Raw genomic sequence first — 24,687 nt, 5'->3', positions numbered from 1 at the left:
AATTTCGCGGTCGAGTAGAGATTCACCTTAGGCGTTCACAAGTCTCACGAATACCATGAATTCATACTCAATGAAGACTTCTTCTACCACTAAATCAGAGGTTTCTTTTCTACCGATGGACAGCATCAAAAGTCTTGAGGGATCAATCTTCAACTCTAAAACATAGTTAGGTTTCCATTTCTTCATTCTTAACAGGTTAAGCTACATAGGAGCTAATACCACTGTCAAAGAAATTCGATCTGGAATCTAATCATGTCATATCGGAGATGTCGACTTCAGGTAACAATCCATTTATCGTAGACCACCTGCCACCTTGCCCTTCAATTTAATTTACTGGATTATTAGTTGTTGTTCTCGGTGTTTTGTTGCTTGTTGTAAATTTCATATTATTTTGACACTTATTTATTTGTATATATGGTGTGCCCAATTTTTTGAGTTCTAACAATTCCCTTCCTTTACTTAGTATCTCTCTCAAAGAATTGATATTATTATTATGTTCATCTTTATCCTCCACCCCATCAACCCTGCTTTCTTTAATTTCAATTATATTAACCTCATGCAACTGATGTGAAATAATTTCATGTAGGTTTTGCATAGGAGAATCTTTCTCTATATGAGGAATAATAGGGAGTTGCTCTTTGTGCTCCATTGTTGTACAATCTGAAGATAGTGGTATAGTGTACTCAACATTAGCAATCGTAGTGGACTGTTGGACACATGTTAATTGTTCCACATCCTTTCTATCTACTTCTTTATTACTACTGATCTGGCTGCTTTGATTAAGCATTAGTTGCTTGTTCTCTTGAGCTTACTTCGAAGAGTTGACCAAAATAATCTATTATTTGATTCAATTCACCAAAATAATATGAAACTTTGAAATTTTACAAAACTAGTATAAACGTTATTGGTAGTAACGTATTAATCTATATTTCCTTTTTAAAAATAAATGGATCAAAATACACTGGGTAGACGGTGTTAAAGTAGATTTATATTACTGTCACGTTACTGGCAGTAACGTTTTAGGCTTAAAACATTACCGTCAGTAACGAGTCTCTGCAAATCTGCCACTTTCGAATCTTTGTACCAAATTTGGTTATTACGAAGCATATTTTAAAGGTAAAATGTTACTCTTAGTAACGATTATGTCAAATTAAATCACACGTCTGCCACCTGCGAATCTTTGTACAAAATCTAACATTAAAGTCGTTACTATGAGTCACGTTTTAAGACTAGAATGTTACTCAGAGTAACGATTCTATTGAATCATGTCACGGGACTGTGAAGATGTCTTGTTGATTTGATCTGCCAATAAAATATTACTATACATTACGTTTTAACTTTAAAATGTGACTGACAGTAACAACAAACTGCTAAAATTCCTTTTATAATTTGACCACGAATCATTATAAGAAATGGTTGTGTAGAAAGTTTAGCACATTCCAATTATTTTCTACAAAGCTTTTGTTTATGTGTTGGTTGTTGAATCAATACTCACAAAATTTTAATAGGTATGACTTGTCATTATATTGTAATGTATTTATAAAAAAATATTCTTAATCACTATAATGCATCTTATTTTTTGGTGTAGGATTTTTTGATGGCTAATTTTAAAGATAACGTGATGATTGCTTTCAATTTGGGTGGTGAAATAATCAATAAAATGAACGAATTTCGATATGACAAATGTACCAGAATGATTATTAGCATGTCTATTTCAACCAACTACGTTGAATTAATTAAATTATTGCATGATAAAATAGGGACTGATGGTGAAAATAATCAATTGGATATTTCTGGAAAATATCCATACTCGTTTCAAGGAAACATTACAAGGTTTAATGAGTTCGAAATTGAGAATGATCAATCTTTGCTCCAATTTTTTGCTATTCCTCATAAATTTTTGAAGTGGATTGATATAAATCTTTTGGAGATGTATATAAAGGTTAGACTAATAAATCAAGATAATCTATTTCGAATGAATGATCAACATGGTTAACATATGAATTTATTGGCTCAAAATTATGGATTTTTCACAATCAATCAACCTCAATTTGCATACAGTGCAACACGTGGTATCCATCAATCATTCGGTGTAGGCCTTAACGAGCATGGATATCGATCATTTAATGAATGCTCAAGTAGTCAAAGACATATTGAGAGTAGCCACAACCAATATGAAATCAGGTAGAGTAATCTTTTCATATAAAAAACTAATTTTATTTAGTAGCATGAATAATTAATTATTTTCATTTTATGTATTTCATGAAATTAACTTGTTTTTTTCTATAGAGAAGATGAAGCTACCTTTGATTTGTGTAATGATGCACATGCTCAAAAAAACAATCCAAATTCGGAGGACGGTGAATCTTCAGAAGATGATGGAGAGAGTCAAGCCATTGAAAGTGAATCTGATAAACATAGTGAAAATTTACCTCAAAAAGATAGTGGGGGTAAATCTTCAAAATTAATTTGATCAGGATGCATCTGAAATGTGAAATCATGATATACATTACTTTACAACATTGGAGAACAAGGAAGAAATTTTTATCTCTACTCGTGAATTCGAAATGAAATGTTATTCTGTTTGGTCCGAGGATGCAAAAAAAGATTTAAAAAAAGATATGTGTTTTAGCAGCAAAGCTAAGTTGAAACGGGTTGTGACAATTTGGAGTTTGCGCGAAAAAAAAGAATTCAAGGCTGTAATGTCAACTTAGAGCTTATGAATTGTAACTTGCAAGTTTTATGATTAATTGGGTTGTCCATGGTTTCTTCGAGGTCGGAAGGTTGAGGTAGTGTTGACACCCAATTTAGACCCTCCACGATATGGATAAATTTTCGAGCTTCTTTAATTTCAAACAATTTGGAATAATTAATTTTATAAAAATTCAAACATTTTTTCAAGTTATTTTCAAGTAATTTCAGTCATTTTATAATTTTTTTAAAATAATAAATATGTTATTTTATATAAATATGTGTATAATTATTATATTTTATGAATATTTGAAATTCATCTAAAACAGATTATAGTTTTACTTAAATAGTTGGTTAATTGGTTTAGTTAATTAATACTTGTAATTTTGAGTTATTAATAAATAATTAAATTAATTATTTTATTTCGTTGAAATTAAGAAGCTCATTAATTAATTAATATTAATTCGTCTTATTCAAGTCCTAGCCTTATTCATTGGATTATCTCAATTTGGCTAGGTTTCAAATTACATTTGACTATAATTGTAATCCAATAACCATGTTTGCAATTGCAAAATTAGCCATCTCCTTTTTAACACCTAACTTTTGCTTAATAAATCAAATTTTAGGCCTTTTTCTAACTTTTCAGCAACCCAAGACTTGACCAGCCCACTAATATTCCCAGCCCAATTATTTTCCCACAAAAGAACAACAACAATACAATACCAATGCAGCGTACAACAATACAAACAGCAGCAGCGACCCAGACCCTTGAACTCGTTTTCTTCTTCTCCAGAAATTCCAACGACCCAGAAAATCATGGACCAGTCCAACAGTACGCGATCCAGTCCAGAAGCAGCCCAGTGAACCAAAATCTCAACCCGAACCCACTCTCACGCATCGTCCTCTCCTCTCCGTATGAAGAATCATCTAGGTGTCAAAATCTCGTTACCTCTTCGTTCTTCATCTCCAGATCGAGCAGCTCTCCTTTTCATTCCATTGAGAAATTGTACAAGATCGTACTAATTCCATCTTCAGTCTTATCTTCAAGAGGTTTTTGAATTTTAATTTCGAATTTAATTCAAATTTCACTCGAATTTCACCCAAAAAAATCTTCCCTAATTCCCTCATATAAAAAGCCCCCTATTCTTCTTTGTTAGGGGTTGAAAAAAAATAGAGTTGGAAAAAGGTTAGAAAAAATGGAGTCGATATTCATAAATTAGATACATCATAGAGAAAATACAAAGGTTTTGAGATAAATATTATAGACCCGAAACAGACGAGTGAGATAGATTAATACTCAAATTTTGGTTCCATTTTCAAGCTCGATTTTCTCTCTGTTGTCTCATTTTGGTGGAGAAATTGTATTTGTGGTTAGCTCGTTTCGTCCAGTTCGCTACCCAGAAAGAGATAAAAGTATTTTCTTAGATTTATTTTTTGTTGGATTCGTGGTTGTTCTATACTTTTTGTTTAGGATCGATTAAGAATTCATTCTGTATTGCCTAAGAGTTTAGTTACTGTTCTATTTTAAAATATAGAAAAGTTCCTGTTTTAGTTTCAATTTTTTTAATTGTTTTAATCTCGTATGCTGATGTTTGGTGTACTCGAATATGAATCATCATTTGTTGTCTTGTTAGTCTTGACCATCTTCTTGGTTTCCTCTTTGATCCATGTTGTTTGTTCGAGTTAAATAGCTTAGACGGTGAATTCGTAAGTTGACTCTTGTTGGGTTCTTTGTATTGATTATTTCAAGTGCATCTTATAGTGAACTTGTATTCCTTTAAGTATGCTGCTCCATAAAAGCTAAGCAGCCTCTTTCAATATTTCAGAGTAGTACTGTTCACTTTATATTCATCAATTTTGCTTAACCACTTCTTTCTTCTTTTTTTTACTTTGTCTTTTGATTTTTATGTTATTTTCTTATTGTTATGTGATTGTCTGATATGTGCTTAGTTTATTAAAGTGAATTTTATTTTCTCTGGAGAGTTTTGAGTAACTATTGGCCTGCCTCGATTTAGATAATGCAAGAAATGGTGAAGCTATTTCTCATTGCTTTGTTTAGAAGAATGGGTCTTTTAATTCTGCGTTGGCTTTTTAATTTTTGGTATTAAAGATTGGTTGGCAGTAACTTAGTTATAATTTTATTTGTCTCAACTTTAAGATGCACTTATCGTAATTGAATCTACAATTTAAGTGTGGTCATCTTAATTACTCCTTATTCTTTTGGTGATGTCATTCTGCCTTGAAATTTTATGTTTTTGCATTAATTTATAGTTCATGTCTGCTTTATTTAATTATTGATTTTAATGATCCTAACTCCTTGTTACCCTTTGTTTGCATGAACCTCCCCCTGAGTCTCTTATGGACTCCTAAGGCTTCCCTTCGCTTCTCTCTGCTTGGCCCAAGCCCCAATTTTACCTTTATTGAGTCAACCGCATCGATGAAATCAAAGAATAGGTCATTGGAGTTGATGTACAGGCATTCAGAGCGAATTAAACTGCTGGATACGCTCAATATACAGCGATATACGTTAGCCGTATACGTGGTATATTGCATTGAAAATGGGCTCGAAAAGCACCAAATTTCAACTTTGTATTTAATTATTATTGGGCCTACTCCCTTTATTTTAGCTATTGTTATCTTGTTAGATTTTAGAACAGGTAGAATTGGGCATAAAGCCCAATGAAAAATCAGATTTCTAGGACAGATACCAAGTGTTGGGCCAAAAGACCCAAAAAACAAGATTAGGCCCAAGTACCAGCCCAGACGGGCAGAAACAGGACTTGGGCCCACATCTTCTCTCTTTTGTTATTTAATTGACTTTATATGCTAGTGTGTTTATTTAATTTCAAGGTTTTTTCCCTAAAATCAATTCCCCAAAAGATTACCATTTTTTGACTACTTATATTTTTCCTAAAATTTGGATAATAGTTTATTTTTCTTACTTCAATTACCTTGAAATTATTCCAAGTCTTAAGTTGTCTTTCTTCTCAACTTGTTTTAGCATGCCTCTTTTAAAAAATTAGCCAAATAGTTAATTATTGGATAAACGCGTATTAGTGGACATTTCGAGTACTTTCAAACCCTTTTCGAAATGCGAATATGAACCCCAAATCTCTTTTAATATTTTTAATTGATTTCTATTTTAATCTTTTGAAAAAATAGTTTTTCTTAATTTTACTTTAAAAATTAAGTGACGACTCTTAAATCCTCGTCGTTTTCTCTTTTTTTTAAATATAAACATAATGGCGGATCCGCTGGGGTAGTGAATGTTTTTTAACCTTAAAATTAACTTATTTGGTTGTTTGTTTAATTACTTATTTGTTTCAATTCCTGTAAATTATAAATTGTGGTATTCATGGTATTGATTGTGCCAAACGGAAAATAGTTTGGATCAGGAAAAAAATCGATTGCGTGGCTTTTCACGGCTGTCCTTCAGAAAAAATACTTTCAAATTCTTTTGAAGTGATAAAAGAATAGTTGACTTGTGGTCATCCAACGTCATTTATTAGACTTCACCCCGTAGTTTGTCTGACTCGGGTAACCAGGTCTTATCTAAACTAACACTTAGTTAACTCGCATAGAGCGAAACCAATTCATTTTTAGCGCATTGAACTAAGATGACCCAATACCCAAGGCGTGTTGGGCCCATTAGAAAAACCACCTTGATTCCAAAACGGTCCACAACCTAAAAGACGATCATATTTATGTGTTTAAATTTTAAGGATGTATACATCGTTGGACAAACCATTGTCCCTCGGGGTTGAGAGTTTACTTTAATTAGCTTACTTTAGTTAAAATGAAGATGTTTATGAGTTATCATTTGCATCCAAAGGCGTCGGCATTCGGAGAAGAGGAGAAATCAAAATCGAAGGAACTTCCATGGAGGCATAGCTTAGGATAGTACCCCTGTGTGGGACTATTTATTTATCCCATTTTCCCTATTATGTATCCACATACGGTTTATTCATAAAATTTGTATAGATTTGGGTTTGGGGGGCAATATAATATTTCAAATGACGTATACATTCTTCAAATCATTTGGCCTACCCTTGGCACAAAAGGGTCACATATTTGTTTAGAACGCGCAATAATTGTTTATGTGTTATAACTGATTGTGTGATTATATTGCTTTTTTTGGAGATGTTCTAGCTTACTGTTTTTGGAATTTTTCTAGAAACCCCTAAGCACAAATATCAAGTCACTATCAAAAGTGTGTCGAAATACTTTTTGAGTCTTCAGTTTCCTAACAAAATTCGATTAATTCGATCTTCACTTTTCAAATGTTACTCTATTATATCAGAAAAGATTCACCGTCTCAAATCGAAAGAGATTTAAGCTAGTTGAACTACGTAGGATCTGAATTCTCCTCCGTTAGATATGTAGGCAGCCCTTTCAGGCTCGGTCCCATTTTGAAAAAATATTATCTTTTCCAACTCTTGCAAGGAAAATAAAGTTTCATATAAATCAAAAATTAGAAATATGACAATGAAAGAAACAATCAGCTTAGTCTCGACTCAAGTTGACCTTTTTGATTCACTAATCCCAAAGTCAAATAGACAAATTTCTGTCTATTTAGCTATTTCTCTATACCAGTGGACCAGTTTATCTTCGAATGAAGCAGCTCTTGTATGTCTACACCTATGAATGATATTTTGTACTATTTATCACCTTCAGGCACTAACATGTTTACCTTTTGAGTTATTTTTAATTTGTCAGGTATTTAAAACTGATATCTGTTGATAAGCTCGCCAAACACCCTTACTTTACAATATCCAAAGCTCCTAAAGATTCCTTCCCTAACCGAAGTCTACTAAAAGAAAAAGCAACAATGGTTTACAACAATGAAGTGATTGGTGATGAGTCCACGATTTAGACTTATTTAGGGCTATATTTTGATGAAATTAGTGTCCTCAAATGCATGTTTTATCTCGATAACTGATGAAAACCTTTAAGTTTCAGGTATTTAAAGTTTGAGGGAAGGCATGGACACTATCGAGCAAAAAGAAGCAACAGAAGCTAAAACAACGAAGCAATGAAGATTTGCGAATCGCCGAACCCATTCGGCTAATCGCCAATGGATCACATATTTGCCTTTTGTTCCAGTGCACTGAGCCCTGAAGGAAAGGAGCAAATCGATGGTGAAAAGAAGCAGTCGGCGTATCGCCGAGCGACTCCGCGAAGCAGTGCAACATCTCCCAATTATCCAGGACACAAAGATGCTGAAGGCAAATGATGAAAGGCGACGAAGTAGACCAAAGGGCGGATTGCTGAATACATCGGCGATTCCCACTAACGTCGCCGAAAGATCTTTCGGAGCACATTTTCTGAAAACTATAAATACTAGTTCAGTTTTATTCTTAGGGGTGAATGTTACCTTATTTTATCTAGTGTTTAGATTATTAAGTTGGAGACAGAGTTTTCAAAATATTCTCTCTAAGTTTTGGAGAGGGTTTTGAAGAACTTGGAGCTTTCAAAGGGTTTCAAATTCAAGGAATTGGACTTGGGTCTCTTGGGTTCTCCACTCTTGGCTTGTTTTAAGACTTAATCTTGCATACCCATTGATGGAAACTGATATTGGTATAAGTTTTTATCTCTTTTACATGCGTAGCTAAAATCTCAATTCTTGGGGTGTGATTTTGTGAATATGGGTTAGATTAGTTGATAGATCTTGCTTGTTGATAGTCTATTCATAGTTTAAATATGATTTCGTTTAGTGGTTGTGGATGAATTTAATGAATTTGTAGTTGCAAATACAAGTTTATTTATGTGTTATCGGCTTGCGAGAGAGAGATCGTAAAACTAAGACCACTAAATTGATGACCAGTGTGAGTGGGTCGACATGAGGTTCAGCTCGAGCGAGTGAACCCAAGTCCCATGTCCACACACTCAGCTCGAGAGATTGAGTGGGTTTAGGCGGAGGTTGTTCTTCATGCAACAAGTGGGTGTCCGAGAGGAACGCATTTGAAACGGGGTAAGTTGTTTGAGAGAGAGCTTATTCCCCTTAAAGTCTAGCCTAGTTACAAATACTCAATGAATTTACTATCAAAAGCATGTATCCAATGATTCAGTCTAACCCATATTCCTATCACATCCCAAGAATCCCGTCTCCATACTTGTATTTTCCTTATTTTCACTGTTTTGGTTGTTTCTTGCTTACAAACCCCCATTTGATATTTGACGCTTGCATCACCCTTTTTAATTTTGTGATGTTTTCATTCGCAAAAGTCTTTAGCTACGATTAGTTTTAGCACTTTCTCCCTTAACTACTAATTCTCACGACCACTCCCTTGGGACTCGACCTTGATCCTTGGTTGGGTTACTAGACTATTGTACGATCGTAGACACTTACATCAGAAATTGTGTCTTGATTACGCAAACATAAAAATGGTGCCACTGCCGGGGAGTGGTGTTATTTGAGAATTTTTAGATTAGTAGAATGTTTGTTCTTCTTAGTTGTAATCTACTTACTTAATATTTAGTTTTGTATTATGCTTGTTTGAGCTTTGAAACAGAGAAGGTGAGTGTGTCAAGCAGTACTCATGAGCAAATGGAGTTTCCTTCATTAGAAGTAATGATGTTCAGGGATCGCATTCTAACCTTCAAACAATTAGAAGATAAACGGATTCATGAAGCATGGGAAAGGTTTAAATCGCTTATGATTCAATGCCCCACTCATGAAATTCCTGATATAGTCCTCTTAGACTGCTTCTATAGAAGTCTTGGTCCTGAAAACAAAGCATTGGCTGACCAACTCATTCCGGGTGGTATTACACAACAGCCTTATGCGATAGCAGCCGAGCTGCTTGATCTCATGGCTGAATCAAACCAAGAATTAGAGAAGGATTTCATGTTGGCCGCGCTAATGACTCAAATGGATTAGTTGGCCAAAAAGATAGCGGAGATTGAAGTCCAATGCAAAAGGAAAGACAGATGCATTCCCATTCATGAGTGAGGAAAGCCTAAGGACAATGAGGGTAAACATGTCAAAGGAATGCTCTCAATCATTTTCAACGAGGTAAGTGAGCATGATAGGATGCTGGAAGAGATGAATGAGAACATCGAACTGATGAAACAGATGATTGGTTCTCATTCCATATCCATTCAACTGCTCGAGAACCTTACGGGTCTTGTGGTGCCTCATCTCCATCCGCCACAAAGCAGGGGGTTGCCAACTGATGTTTTGGCTAACCCCAAAAGTGAAGTTTAGGTGTTAACATGCGTCGTGCCATGACGTTAACTAAGGCGATGTTTGGGAGGCAACCCAAAACCCTTTATTACTTTATTGTTGTTTTAGAAATAACGGTGTGTTGAATGAACGGGTTTAAGTGTGGAGAGTATGTTGAAATTGCGCTTAGCGAGCTAATAGTTCCATTCAACGAATCGCCGAACAGGTTGGCGATTTCGATGAAAATCGTCGTTTGGACCTTCATTTTGACTGAAGGTCCTGTAAAACTCGGCGAGGTAAATGACCATTCGGCGTAACGCCGACTGGATCGGTGAGTGCGACTAATGTCGCTGAATGGGTGCGAACTGGACAAGTTATAATGGCCAAAGGTCTTAGAATTTGAAATCCTTCACTTTCCCTCGCTTTTAATCTTCACAAACTCGCACCAAGGTAGTATTTCCAATATTCTTATAGTCCACTAGTATTTTGGTTGGTCGATTTGTGCTCGGAGTTAGATTTCTTTGTTGCTTAGCTTTTCAATCGCATTTTAATCGACACAGAAGGTTAGTTCTCCAAACCCAAAGTTTACTTTCGAATAGTTTGTACTCTTTTGCAATAAGTGTATCTTATTGATGTGTGTTGGGCCTCTCTGATAGGATTAGAATGTTTACATGCCTATTTCAATTTGAAAATCTTTCCCGTGGTGATTTGATCGTCAAATGCTTGTATTTGTTGTGATTATAATTCAATGGAATCTCATTGGGTTGTGATTGCGTGTGGTTTAATTGATTGGGTGAAGTTTGAGTAGCCCGCGTGCATGTTAAATGTCAAAAATTTACGCAATGATAGAGCGTGTGACATCACTCTTAAGAGCAAATATCGTTAAAATGGCCAAATGAGACAAATCCGGGAGAAATTTGAGTATCCCGGGGGAATGGGTAATGTGGTTCTTGTTTGAATTTCATTAGTACATGCTTTAATTTTGTTTTCAGGGTTTGCGGGATTGAATTCGAGAAGATGAATTGAAAATGGCCACGTTGGACCATTTGGCGAGCTAGGTCGAGCTCACCAAATCGTTCGGCGGTTCACCCAATGTCTCCATCTCACCCTTAATATCGTGGAAAATTGGATGTTTGAGTCTGTAACTTTTGGCGAGACGTCATGGGTCGCCGAAAGCACTCGGCAACTCGCCAAAAGTACTCTTGATCGCCCTTTGCAAGTTATTATGACCCCCTTAAGTACTGTGTAACTTTTGGTGGACAAACCCATGCTCGCTGAAAGTAGTCGGCGAGTCACCGAAAGGACCTTCCCATCGTCGATTTGTTATAATTTAAAGCCAATCCTTTCGGCGAGCCCGAGTTAGCTCGCCAAATAGGTTTGGCGACTCGCCGATCCACCTGGCGAGTCTTTCTGCAGTAGATTACTTGTGCTTCTATTAGATTTTTCCCCTAACTCTTCCCAATCTTTTGAAAATATGACTAAACCTAACAAAGCAGGTAGCAACACACCACCCCGAGACAAAGAAAAAGGGATCACAATCAATGAGGACGCAACTGCATCCAGGAACAAGGCTACTAAACTGTCCACAACTGATGGAAAAGGCAAGGGCAAGGAAGAAACCATTGAGCTATTAGATACAAGTTTCGACAGCACTGGTTTTTACAGCAATGACCCAACAACATATGACAGTGAGAGTATAGGTTCTGATGAAGATGAACTGATGGAGGCATGGAGGAATGAGTTATGATCTAAACAACTGAACGACCCATCTCGGATCAGAAATCCTCGATCCACCACTTCGACTCCTCCAGTTACAGAGCAGGCAATAGTACTGGCACCTCCAGTACAAGGCCCCCCACCTAAATCAACGAATAGACTAAAGTTTGAGGGAGCTGCAGCGAACGACATAACCGAGACTGAAGAAATCATGATAGATGCTGATGTGCAGGATTCCTTGGCAAAGACTCCTGCTGCTGGATCCAGTGAAGCTGGCCCTTCGGGGAGTCACTCTGGGCACTGATGCCCAGATGGAACAACTACTTAGACAGGATCCCCTCTTTACCTCCTTCTCTGTCTTTCTTCATTTTACCTTTCAGATTCTTTGTTATTTGCATTTGAGGACAAATTACTTTTATTTGTGGTGGGGTAAGGCCCATCTTTTGAGTGTTACTTTCGTTTGTGTTCTGTGTATATATTTGGGTTGTTCTACTTTAAATTTGTGTTTTATCTGTTTCTGTGGATGTTTGAGCTTGTGGCTCCTTTTATTTTAAATTGCAAAATAATTTTGATCCGTTTGAAAATTTTTGCCACCTCTCATGTATTGATGTGGCAATTCTTTTGCAAAATTTAAGTCTCGGTTTCGATCAATACCGATGACTTGAATAATGCTCTCAATCAAACGAACATGAATGTACGGCTACGATGAGGCAAAATGAAGTTGCATAGACAATATGTGAACTCTTTGTATCTCGTTGTGATTAGCCATTTATCAAATCGATTTTCTTGTGATAACCATTGCACACTAGCAAAAGTGTGGAGCCTTGCTAGACTTAAGTGTCGATGCCTTGTGTGATAAGCTTACCTGGAACCATGTATGATAGATCCTAGAATTTGCCCCGTTGGTCTGGCCAACTAAGTGATGCTATCTCTTGATATGATCTTAGGCAACGTCTAAGAGTGTGAGCCTATTTGACATATGCCTCTTTTATGACCTACCATGTGAGCGTGTGATTCTCTTTTGAACACCCCTTGAGCCTTACCTTTCTTTGGAAGAAACTTGATGAAATCATACTTTTCTTTTTCCACTACCTATAATCCTCTTAAATTGTGGTTAATTGAATAGCCAACTTAGGCCAAAAGCCTAAGTTAGGGTGTGGTAAAAAGATAAGGGCAAGTCAATAAGTGCAAGGGAAGTCTCATTTAACCCATGGTGTTGAGAAAAATGGAACCCGTCCATATAAAAGAAAAAAGAAAAAGAATCAAAAAGAAAGTTGTGGAATAAAGTACAGAATAAACAGGGTTCCAAACAATCCATGGAAAGTGAATAATAGGATGACCTATGATGCACTAATGAAAATGATGAAGGAAAAAGAAAGGAAGTGTTGAGAGCACCACATTTCATGAGGATAAAAGTTGCTAAGCCTAAATGACTATACCTCTGCACTCAGCCCCATTACAAGCCTTGAAAAGACCTTTTTTATCTTGAGAAAGCTAAAACAAATGTCAATTGGAAAATACGGGCAAACCTATAGGTGAAAGCATGCATTGTTTTCATCTTTGTGAGTGTGAGCGTTGCATCTGATTCCTGAACTTTAGATGATTAAGTCATTATGAGCGATTATGGAATCATTCTTTCTATGAGGGCATTCAAACACTTTAGTTGAGCTTGAACTTGCATTTGAGACAAGAATTGTGAGCATGAGATTCTCTGATATTGGTGAGTCACTACTTGAATCTTTGAGTGCACAATTGATCTTTGCATAAGTAAATTGAGTCTTGTTGTGTGCATTCATGATCGAGTCTTGTGTAGCACTGTTCAAGACACCATTTTTGAACGACTGAACTTAAGTTTGTTTGAGGACAAACAAAAGTTTAAGTTGGGGTGTTGATGAGTCCACGATTTAGACTCATTTAGGGCTATATTTTGATGAAATTAGTGTCCTCAAATGCATATTTTATCTCGATATCTGATGAAAACCTTTAAGTTTCAGGTAGTTGAAGTTTGAGGGAAATCATGGACACTATCGAGCAAAAAGGAGCAAAAAAGCTAAAAGAACGAAGAAATGAAGATTTGCGAATCGCCGAACCCATTCAGAGAATTGCCAATAGATTGCATATTCGCCTTCTGTTCCGGTGCGCTGAGCCCTGAAGGAAAGGAGCAAATCGGCGGTGAAAAGGAGTAGTTGGCGCATCGCCGAGTGACTCTGCGAAGTAGTGCTACATCGCCCAATTATACAGGACACAAAGATGTTGAAGGTAAATGATGAAAGACGGCGAAGTAGACCAAAGGGCGGATTGCCGAATACATCGGCGATTCCCACTAACGTCACCGAAAGATCCTTCGAAGCACATTTTCTGAAAACTATAAATACTAGTTCAATTTTATTCTTAGTGATGAATGTTACCTTACTTTATCTAGTTTTTAGATTATTAAGTTGGAGACAGAGTTTTGGAAATATTCTCTTTAAGTTTTAGAGAGGGTTTTGAAGAACTTGGAGCTTTCAAAGGGTTTCAAATTCAAGGAATTGGACTTGGGTCTCTTGAGTTCTCTACTCTTGGCTTGTTTTAAGACTTAATCTTGCATACCCATTGATGGAAACTGATATTGGTATATGTTTTTATCTCTTTTACATGCGTAGCTAAAACCCCAATTCTTGGGGTGTAATTTTGTGAATATGGGTTAGATTAGTTGTTGGGTCTTGCTTGTTGATAGTCTATTCATAGTTTAAATGTGATTTCGTTTAGTGGTTGTGGATGAATTTAATGAATTTGTAGTTGCAAATACAAGTTTATTTATGTGTTTTCAGCTTGCGAGAGAGAGAGGTTGTAAAACTATGACCACTAAATTGATAGTCAGTGTGAGTGGGTCGACATGAGGTTCAGCTCGAGAGAGTGAACCCTATTCCCATGTCCACACACTAAGCTCGAGAGAGTGAGTGGGTTAAGACGGAGGCTGTTCTTCATGCAGCAAGTGGGTGTCCGAGAGGAACGCATTTGAAACGGGGTAAATTGCTCGAGAGAGAGAGAGCTTATCCCCCTTAAAGTCTAGCCTAGTCACAAATACTCAATGAATTTACTATCAAAAGCATGTACCCAATGATTTGGTCTATCCCATATTCCTATCACATCCCAAGAATCCCGTCTCCATACTTATATTTTTCCTTATTTTAATTGTTTTGGTTATTCCTTGCTTACAAACCCCTATTTGATATTTGACGCTTGTGTCACCCTTTTTAATTTATGATGTTTTCATTCGCCAAAGTCTTTAGCTATGATTAGCTTTAGCACTTTCGCCCTTAACCACTAATTCTCACGCCCACACCCTTGGGACTCGACCCCAACCCTTGGATGGGTTACTAAACTATTGTACGATCGTAGACACTTGCATCGGAAGTTGTGTCTTGATTACGCAAATATCAATTGGCCTGACCGAAGTTGCTATAGTCCAGCCCTCTACCGCTGAACAAAATGAGTTGATCGTGCAACTGATTGCTTAGTTGAGGGTTGAGGTCCAGAAAAAGCAAGATTTGCCAAATTCGGGTATCACCGCCAATATTCTAGGCGATGGAAGACCTCCACACTACTCGTCTCCTCTATATTCGAGTGCAGAATATTTCATTAACCCACCCTCCAACCCTATTCAGAATCCTTCCACCATCGACTGAACTACCTCCAATCCCCATCACACCACCACCTCGTATCAAACACCGCCTCCTCCTCAAAATACCAACCTTCAAACCTTCCCTCTTCCTCAAAACCAAAATACGAACAGTGCTCAGACGTTCCCCCATCTTCAAAACCAAAATACCAACTCTCAAGCATTCCCCCAGATATACCAAGCTCCTCAAAACACCCAAAATCCTTCCACCGCTCCACCTTTGCCTCCAAAACCTACTTTCCAAATCCCAGTCCAAAATGAACCTTACACTAATTATTCTAAACTCGATCATTATGAGGGGCATGAAAAAGAGTGGAGATCCAAGGAAGAAAAGGCCAAGCAGTATATAAAAGAGGAAATCATGAAGGCCATAAAGGAGTTGCATTATACTCCAGAAGTCACCGGGTTCAATTACGAAGATTTGTGCATCCATCCAAACTTGGACCTTTTAGAAGGGTTCAAAGTGTCAAAGTTTGACACTTTTGGAGGAATCGAAAATCTGTTGGCTCATCTGAGAGGTTATTGTGACCAACTCGTAGGAGTTGGCAGGAATGAAGTCTTGTTAATGCGGCTTTTTATCCAAAGTTTAAGTGGAGAAGCGTTGGAATGGCTTAGCTCCCATGAGATAAAGCAGTGGTCTAGCTAGAATGCACTAGCTAAGGATTTCGTCGAACAGTTCTCCTACAATGTATAGATCGTTCCTGATAGATATTCTTTAGAGAAGATCAAACAGAAATCCACTGAAAGCTATCGTGAATATGCGTATAGATGGAGGAAAGAGAACACCTGGGTTCGACCTCCCATGTCCAAAAAGGAGATCGTTGAAGTGTTCATATGCATCCAAGAACCAGAGTATTATGATAGGATAATGTTGCTTATTGGAGCAAAATTTGTGGAGATAGTCAATATAGGTGAGACTATCGAGGATGGGCTTAAAACCGGAAAATTTCTCGTGTTGCCGCCCTAACTGAATCTTCAGGATTGTTGAAGAAGAAAAGAGAGGACGTGTCTTCCATTTTCTACGTATCTGATGAAAAAATACACTTCAGAAAATCCTTACCTTACAAAGGTTATCCTCGAGCTACACAAAATTCATATTCATTTTGTTATACCCAATCAAGTTACAAAACCACCAAGTTACCAAATTCCACATCCTTTTTACCAAACTCCATCTCCACATTACCATAATACTCATCCATATTACCAAGCTCCATCAGTTAACCGTTCAAATGTCCAATCAAGTTACAAAACTCCGCCCCCACACTACCAAAACACCCTTCCTAACTATCGAGCTCAGCAATACCCAAATTTTCAAACGCCAGCACCAAATCATCAAAATCCTCCAAACTACCATTACATGCCTCCACATCCACAAAATAATTACAATCCTCTTCGCCCAAATCTTGAGAAGAAATCTTTTAGATTCTTTACTCCTTTGGTTGAGAGCCAAACATAACATTTTGAGAAATTGAAATCAACTGGCCTGATATAGACAATTGATCCAAAAAAATATCAATGTCAACTCCAAGCTTTATAGACCCGATCTTCATTGTGCTTACCATTCAGGAGGTGTTGTGCATATTACTGAGGATTGTATCAACTTAAAACATAAAATTCAAGACTTGATAGATCAAAACGTCGACACTCTTCAGACTGTCACTCCTAATGTCAATAGTAACCCCATGCCGAATCATGGAGCGGTGACTATTAATATGATTAAAGTCAAAGAAGATTTGAATGTGGAGAAAGTTATAATCTCAATAAACCTTGAAAATCTTGAGAAAGTTGTAACCTCTCCAACCGAAAGAGAGAAATCCAAATTTGTGATCATAACACCTCATGAAGCTTTTGCTTTAGTGCCGAAGGAGGATCAGAACAAGCAGAAGATCGATCTAGCTTTTCCAAAATCAATGCCTCACTTATATCAGTCTTTTCCAATGCAAAATGGTCTAGGGGAAGGAATCGAAAATTTGTTCAAAGAAGGTGATATTGCGCTTGAAGAGATGATCGAGACACCAGTCATACTAGACTGGGAGTCAAAGGAGAAAATGTCTAACTGGACATCCACTCCGCTCTTGATTCCTCGCTCGTCTTGGTAGACATAAACAATTTTCTATGTTATTTCTAAAATCGGTGGTGCTCCAAATGAAGCTCGAGACCCATCCTTTACTCTATTTTTGCCTCACTATATTTTAATCTCCCTGCTAATATTTTGAAAAAGGCAAAATGTTTTATCGTCATGACCAAAGTTCTTATTTTCAAATGAAAACCTCATTTATTGCAAAAATTTGCTTTACTTGCTTTATATTTACCATCTAACAGTATCTGTCTATGATTTCAGTGAAATATTTTCAAATCTGTCAATAGCATGTCGTGTCACAAGCTGAGTGAACAAAATGGGGTAGATGCGGACGAATTTGAGGACTACAATGAGAAGATCATGGTACCCAACACCTAGTTGAGGAGTTCAGATAGTTTGAAATTCACGATAAGCTGAATTCAGAAGAGATCAGAATAGTGAATTAGGAAAATTATGAACGCATCAAAGAAATCAAAATTAGTGTCTCTCTGACAAAAACACAGGAAAGAGAAATCATCATTTTGTTTAGTGAACACATCGATACATTTGTTTGATGACATTGCATGGTTGAGAATGAACATTAGATCTCACAAGTCATCAATCTACTTAAATGTTGTCAAGAGATATTACGTGTGAAGTTTCAATTTGTTTTTCTGTCATTTCCTTGTAATCGTTTTATTTGCTTGTAATCGCTTTGTTTCGAAGTTTATCCCTTTGTAATGAACTACGTCTGACCTGAATTCTTAAGAATGAGATACGTAGGTGGCCTATGTCAGCCTGGTCACCCTTTTATCCCTTTTTAATGTTTCATTTGTACTTGAACTACGTTCGACCTGAGTTCTCAAGAATGAGATACGTAGGCAGCCTATGTCGGCCTCGGTCATTTCCTTGTTTAATTTCCTATTTTTGTTAATCCTCGAGAGGGAAACTACGTTTGACCTGATTCCTCTCTTTACGGGATACGTAGGCGCCACAACGATTTGGTCATAAATCCCCTAAGATTTCTATTTTTCTTTACAATAGAAACTGGGACAGAATTTTTTAGAGGTACTCAAAAATGCTCAAGAAGAGGATCTCTCCAACAAGTCAAGACTGAAGTTACCTTGAGAATTGTAACTGGGACATAATTTTTGAGAAGATCTCAAAAATTCCATGATTCGTTCATCGATGTTTTAAAATACACCAAGACAGTTAACTAAGACAGAAATTTTTTAGGATGACCTCAAAAATTTCAATAAGGTCCATCGAAAGTTTAGAGCGACTTTGAATACTTCCAGCATGATCAGAAGTTTAGAAGTGACTTCAAATGATCCTCATCCCCATTATGAGATCAGAAGTCAACTTCAACAATCTTCAACATGTCAAGAGTCAGACCACCCAAACTTCAAGAATTTTATGAATCTTTTCAACAAGCTATCAGATAGACCTTGAAGCATCAACCCCAAAGGTGTTCATTTAAGCTTGACGTGATATGACACTAGGCAGTGATCCTTTTTCAAATATTTCTTCTTTTTTAACCTACTTTTCTTAAAGACTTTCTCTATATGTTTCAAATGTTTTGCATAAAATATTTTGTCTTATCTATCAAAAAGCGGGAGATCAGAGCAATCGACCTGAGATAGCGAGACAAAGAACAATCAACCGGTGATAAGAAGACAAGGAGAAAACAATCAAAGAAATCAACACAGAACAGTTCACTTAAATCAGTGATTCATGATTGACCGTGCGTCACAACTATATTGGAGCCGTTGGTTCCAAAGTGATAACCATTGTGAATGTTCCAATTCCCAATTTATATTTGGTCTTCCCCAACGATCACGACGAAAGTGTGTGGAATCAAATGGAAACAGAATTGGAATAGTTGTTGCAATTCAAATTGTCTCATAACACGATTTGGCAAATGAACCTCAACTATTCCAACGAAAGATTGGAACTCTAACCCGTCATATGTTTTGTCCGGTGTGACAATAGATAGGAAGACTCTCAATCAAGTCATCGGGATATGGTTCTCAAATAAACTACATGGAAAAGAAAAAAAAATGAGTCTTACATTTACAATCTTATAAATAAATAAAAATGATATGCATTATACCTGATCTTCGCATCCCTATAAACTTTCAGCACATGCTTGATAGTATTCATCCAACTAAGATGCGCAAACCATCTAGTAGCATGTGGACCACTAGGAAAATCAACAGAAATGGTTCTCACATCTTTCTTGGCTACTATCTGAGGACTGAGGACAGTGACTCTCTCCCATGCCCAAATTTGTTAGAATTTTTTTTAAGATTACATCTTTTAAATTTTCCATCATCCAATAATGTTATGGAGACAAATCAAAGCTTACATCTTTTAAAGTTTCCATCCTCCAGTAGCACTAAATATATACTAAAAAATAAATTATAACTAGAAACAAATATTATTTTGATAGGTAACACAATCAAAACATAATATGAGACGTACGTACAGAGCATGTGTCCAAAACTAGTAAATTATAAGAAATACAAATAAATAATTTGTACAATTTTTAGGTATACCTGAAGTAGTGGTAGAAATCCAGTTATTTCATTTTGGGTAGTCTCTGAGTCTTTACAAAGAAAATGATATAAGTATGCTAAGGTCGCACTCCCCCAACTATAATACCCAATTTTACCGATGTCCTTGAGCATAGGCAAGTACCTAAGCTTCAAATAAACACCAGATGTATCCGCCATCAACATACCCGCAATCATATAGAACATGTAACATCTGGCCTTCTGATTGATCATATCTTGAGTTGCCGTGTCCGGCAAGACGGCAACTCTGGTTGGCTTAGCATGTATGCATTAAATGCAGCAACCTTGAGGGAATTTGTTTTGAAGTCTTCATGAGATGGAATGAAACCTAATAATCTTTGACAAATGTTTTGCCAATCCCCTATGGTCTTTATCGTCTCATTACCAAGTACTGGATCACCATTCACAGGTAATCCATACAACACCTCTACATCCTGTAAGGTGATTGTTGCTTCACCTATCCTAAAGTGAAAAGTATGAGTTCCGGGACGCCATCGCTCAACTAATGCAGTGATCAAACTACGGTCAATAGCAGGCTGATTAGCTTTGTATACACCATACAATCCACATAATCTAATCACTTCAAGAACTCATGGATAGATAGGATATTTCTCTACGAGCTTCCAAAAAGTACCATCTTCTCTCCTCGTATTAAGAATCATATTAGCACTTCCTTTCCGTATATCATGTGATCTATGAGTGAGTTGTCCCGTTAATACATCCGATTCAAGTCAACCGGGATCCAACTTGTATTCACTATTATCCGCCATAAAAGAAAATACCAATGAGATACACATGAAAGTAAACTTAAATGTTATCTCATATATTTTTATGTGAATTTTTGTAGACATTCATCTAAAATATAGAAGCATGAATTAGACGAAGCGAATTAGGAACTTGGATAGGCAGCAAGCTATTACTATGGCTCTAATTAACAATGTTTTGATACTAAGTGAAAATGATCCCAAAAAAATGTCTTGAAAGATCTAAAAAATTATTTGTTATTATTAGAGATTGTATCTTCTTCATATTAGAAAAAAGAGAAAACTTGGAAGTTTATATAGATAGTATCTGGTCGAAGCAATGTTTGCCCTTACAATCAAAGTGATTTTCTTTATGCAATTGATACCTTTGCTCAACGGAGCTTTTTCCGTTATCCGAATCAATGGTAGTTGGGATGTGAAAGTTGCTACGAAGGCAAATCAGAAAATCAGAGAGAGTTCGAGTTCACTAGCCATGAAAGGAGTGTCAGAAAATAGTCCAAAAAAATTGAAATCAAATCAAATCAAAATATATAACCAAACAGAATCCTATATTGAAATTCAATTTCATGGGTTTGTCTGCGGGTTCTTCAATTTACAAAAGATAGAATTCTTCTATGGATTTTTCAAGCCTTACTTCCTAAAGAAAATCAAACCTTGAACAAAGAAAATTACCTTGAAATAGTTATGGCGGTGAATCTACTTCTTCAGGCAATCCTAGCGGCAAGAATTGGGAACGGAACAATCTTCGCAGCACTAGATGAGATTGAGGTTAGGGCAGGGGTGAAATTTCAAAGTAGAACTGAAATTGGGTTCAGAGTAGGTTAACCCGTATAAGGCTCAAAATTGGCTTTAGGGGAAATTTAGAATTAAATGTATAAATAATTATAAAGCGTTACCCGCAGTAACGTTTTCCTACTTAACGTCGTCCCTCATTAACTTTTGTCCGTTTATTCTTTTGAAAGGCTAATACGTTACTGCCAACAACGTTTATATTAGTTTTGTAAAGTTTCAAAAAAATGTATTATTACTGAAAATTGATTTAAATAATAGCTTATTTTGGTCAAAAATTCGCTTACTTCTCATCCTTGAGGTTTGTAGTCTTGTCCACCTCTTCTATCTTTGATTGCTTACCTTGAATATCCTCATGTGTGCTGCATATATTGCTGCTCAAATCTCACTTGTAACAATTTTTTCCCTTTTAAAAAAGAGCTTTTGTTGTCTAATTTTTGAACCCTTTTTATGAAATTTCTGGCTCCGCCACTACATATTATTTTGCCATACAATATACCTACTAATTTAAATAATATATAAAATTGAAGTAAACAAATTATGTAAATACAATCATCAAATAACTTTTCGATATAATACTCCAAATATCATAATTAGATACAAATAATTCCAAAGTACAAAATGATTAAAAAATAAGGATACAATATAATTTATAGAATATGTGACAATTTCTCAAAATATTTTTTAAAAAGTATCTTAATATTTGCTTACTCATTTATTTCTTTTTTTATATCTTAATTGAGCGCTTACGTTCTTTTGAGTGAAGAATCTATTAGAAACAATCTATTTATTTCACAAAGATACAGATAAAATTTTAATACATCTCACACTCCTCAAATCCAATTGTGAAATAATAATAATTATGTTGTTGTTGCAAAATAATAAAGTGCAACTAATAACTATCTGTCTTTCTAAATTTTCTTTTTCAACTTAAACTTTTGAATTTTAGTTTCAACGGTCTTAATTGAGATTTTTATTTAATTTTAAATTGTTTAAATAAAAAAATTAATTTATCAAATATTTTAAATATTATTTCTCTTTCCATTTTCCATATTATTATTACTTTATCTATTATATGTGTAGTTTATGTATTATTTATTTTTTTTATTTATTTCATATTATTGGTTAATTTTATTTAATAAATAACCTCACATCATATTTATTATTCTTTTATATATCAATTTCTCTATTAGGATATCTTAGTTAACTTTTTTCATTTAACGTAGCTATAAACCAAATAATGTCATAGTTTATTTTAAAGTATATCCTCCTATTTAATTAGTGTGAGTCCTCAAAAACTATCAAAATAATAAATAATCGCCAGGTAGACAAAGAATATTACTGTAAATTTTACGTCCTTCAATCTTCACCTCTTTTACTGAAAAAAAAAATTCATTAAGTGAAACGTGTACCATCGTAACAAATCCACGTCACTTTATTTTCAAGTTAATCTTTTGTCTTATTACTCAGTTTTTGTGCCTTACTATTTTGTTCTCTCTTTTGCTACTATCATTAATCTTTTCTTATTGCACTTTGTGTTAATTGTTGACTATAACTTTGGCTTCTTAATTTGTGAACAAACTAATTAATTTCTCACTCTTTCTCTATCTCCTTGCTTCTTCTTCTGGCTTTCTTCGTCCCATTTTTGTCAATTTTGCTGCTATAGAGAAGCAGGGAATGGATAGCTTAATTATTATTATTTTTCGGTTCAACCATGCATGTGTAATTTTATGGCAGTAAGTAGTTGCTAAATTAGAAAATTCAGTTATTGAGGCACAAAAACAATCTGACCCATATCGATCTAGTGTGGTGCCCTTCTTTTTGGCCCATTCAAAATACCGAATGAGCTTCAATATTGCAATTAGTTGTGTGGTTGTTTCCGACAGACCTCCTCTCCTCTCCTCGGTTCAAGACAAAAACAATCTAGAAGTTATTTAACCAAAATTCTTAACTGATGCAGCGTATTCACAATTGGCTTACATAGCAGGTATAGACACAACTCTCATCTTTGTTCTTTTGTTATTTCTCGTTTACTACATTATGGAACTATATGCTGAAGAAGTGTGGTCTGTCCTTTTGTTTTCCACTGATTAACTTGCTGTGACTTTTTACTTTTACCACATGTTATCACTTTCAGTCCACATTGTTCTTTCGTTTTGGCTTTTGGTTTATTAATAATAGTATTACTTACGGATTTTCTCTTAAATCTTTTTCGAGTTTCTCAATCTCTTGTTTTCTCGGCAGCAAAATCAAGAGAAGTACTTTTTGACACTGAAATTTTGGGATGTTGCCCTGTTCTGATTTCTCCCCGTCTGTTTTTTGTGTTACATGTTGCTTCTCCTTCGTCCTTTTTTATGGATGGATTGTACTGTTTGTTGGCTTCCCATAAATTGTAAGTACCTTACTGATAATTAGACAAATATTGGAATTTTGGTCTACCACCAACAGAAGCAACAATGTCAGTGAGGTCTACAACAATCCTTATATTTTGTTCCTTCAACCCGAACTAGCTACTGCTTTTATTCATCAGAGTCTCAACTTTTTCCCATAATTTGATGAAGTTATCATGTGTAGTACTATATTTCTGCCGTTTGGAACAAAAGAAGAGGGCCTAAGCAAACGAAGGTTATTGGACTTATTGTTCTGTATTATGATAACAATACACAGTTAAGTCGAGTCGTTGTGCTCACTTGGAGACATTTGGAGCAGAGAGGTGATCAATCTGAGGATCACTTAGGGTGTGTTCGGTATGGAGGAAAATATTTTTCAATTTTCTCATGTTTGGTTGGGTAAAATGTTTTCCAAATCAACTCATTTTTCTCAAATTAAAGAAAAATGACTTTCCTTCAAAACTTAGGGTGTGTTTGGTATGAAGGAAAACATTTTTCGAAAAATGTTTTCCAATTTTCTCATGTTTGGTTGGGTTAAATGTTTTGGAAAATGTTTTCTAAATCAACTCATTTTCCTCAAATTTAAGGAATATGACTTCCCTTCAAAACTTAAGGAAAATATTTTCCAAAACTACCTTCCAATTTCAAAACTTCAAATTACAATTATATTTTTTGTTGAAAAAATCAATTTATTTTGTCCCTACCCTCAAACCAGCCACCCCAACCACCCCCAAAAAAAATAAAAAAATTTAAAGTTTGTTTTTAAATTCAACTTTTTTACCCCACTTTCACCCCTACCCCCACCCCCTCCCAAAAAAATATTAAAAATTATTTTTAAAAGATATTTCTAATTTCAATTTTTATTTTTTGTCCCCC

The 24,687-nt window shown here is 35.7% G+C and overlaps 2 protein-coding genes across 2 annotated transcripts in view; both read left to right on the top strand.

Moving 5' to 3' along the window:
* The window catches only part of LOC125860573 (inositol hexakisphosphate and diphosphoinositol-pentakisphosphate kinase VIP1-like), a 470,733-nt gene that overhangs the window by 186,403 nt on the left and 259,643 nt on the right, over positions 1–24,687 (top strand). The window lies entirely within an intron of this gene.
* The window catches only part of LOC125860598 (uncharacterized), a 1,020,336-nt gene that overhangs the window by 951,040 nt on the left and 44,609 nt on the right, over positions 1–24,687 (top strand). The gene's annotated exons all lie outside the window — the stretch shown is intronic.

This window comes from Solanum stenotomum, chromosome 3 (genome assembly GCF_019186545.1).
Source record: "Solanum stenotomum isolate F172 chromosome 3, ASM1918654v1, whole genome shotgun sequence".
Lineage (NCBI taxonomy): Eukaryota > Viridiplantae > Streptophyta > Magnoliopsida > Solanales > Solanaceae > Solanum > Solanum stenotomum.
Note: the sequence above shows the minus strand (reverse complement) of the source record. Positions and strands in the feature narration are given on the sequence as shown.